This window comes from Acyrthosiphon pisum, chromosome A2 (assembly GCF_005508785.2).
Source record: "Acyrthosiphon pisum isolate AL4f chromosome A2, pea_aphid_22Mar2018_4r6ur, whole genome shotgun sequence".
NCBI classification, from domain to species: Eukaryota; Metazoa; Arthropoda; class Insecta; order Hemiptera; family Aphididae; genus Acyrthosiphon; species Acyrthosiphon pisum.
The window spans coordinates 102,780,347-102,781,992 of record NC_042495.1 but is presented as its reverse complement, the minus strand read 5'-3'; positions in this window follow the sequence as shown (position 1 = coordinate 102,781,992).

Below are 1,646 nucleotides of genomic sequence, written 5' to 3'. Positions count from 1 at the left end.
CCAATGGACGATAGAAGATAATGTTATTACACGTATCAGATTTTCGTCATCGCCTTTCATCTTCATATAGGCCATTCATTATGCCGACTACTATTAGCTCGAGAATTTCGAGTAATGTGGCCTGTATATCGTTACTGCTATTATTATCAGCCATTTTTGATTTGAACGTATATGTATGTGTCAGTTTTAATTGAGAATTGCTAATGACCTAAATACAAGTGTTCCAACACAGAGACCGATAAATTCGAAAATCTCCCAGGCGACGACGTGTACCTATATATTATTATAATATAGCCAGATAGTAGGTTCACCGTTCATCGGCCCACAGCATTACATTTTCGAGCACGTTAAGTTTTCTAAAGACCATTATTATTATTGATATATTGTAGGTAGGTACCAAATATTCTGGTATTACGATTTGTATTATTCTATGATTCGATTTATACTTTTAGGCTTAGCTGCTCAGAATCTTAAAGTTAGTTTATTTGTTAAGTTAAATAATATATAACTGGTAATTTTATATTTGTGTCACCTTTTTGACTTAAGAGGATTCGATACCGTGATTTTCTGTTTTCGTCTAACACACACGTGACATAGTATTTTAGACGTGTTTTTTGCCAAACATACCAATTGATCTAATGAAGCGATAAGAATTTTGGAAACAGATTTGAATTCGTCTTCAAGTCTACTTGAAATCGACTTTCCCACAATTTTGATATTATCTCCCAAACTCCAGAAAAAGTCAGGTAAAAAAGAATATTTGAACATTTAAATTTGTCTATGTACCTACACTACTACACTCAAAATAGCTAGACGTGTAAACTGTAAAGGCCCTGTCACAGTGTCACACACGCATCCGATCTGTCACACCCAACCGTGTATTAGGAAATACGAACTTATTTTTTGCAATGTATATTTTATTCATACTCATCCGATCTGAATCCGGTCTGAGCTTTCCGAAATCACTCCGATGTACTTGGTCTGACGAGTTTCGTTAATAGTTTTATTTAATTTTTCCATGGTAGAAAATATACCTACGTTCTGGTGATGATGCCATAACTGCAGGTAATGTAGGTAGCTTATAGTTTCAAAAGAAAATATATAATTGGAAAAAATTCATAATTTAAAATTGAAATGTAATCTTTACTGTTGATAAATCGTTCGTTACTTGTATATTATATGTATAGACAGTGCCGTATTTACGGGGAGATCCATGGGGACTCCACAACCGCAAAACCGCACAAGGTGCTCATCAAATTTTCGTTCGGCAAAACAAATGTTGTGTACTTTACTTTAGCGTTTGAGTAAATTGACCTTTTATCAAACACGAGGGCAACAACATTTATCTGTGTTTGACACGCTGGTTTTTCCGATATTCTAATTTTTATACGAGTTATGAGCGTTTTAAATAGTGCAATATTTCACATATTGGTGAGTTATCCGATCGCTTAAAATTATTAAAATAACGTAAAAAACCAACGCACTATGCATTGTACAACAATAAAAAATATTACGCCGAACACGTTTCTTGGCACCTGCAGTTTTACTTAATCGAAATGCGAATGTAAGTTATTTAAAGTCAGATTTACTAAGTTTGGTAAACCTATCTTAAACCGTGTGTAAATGTAAAAGGACATATTTGGTCA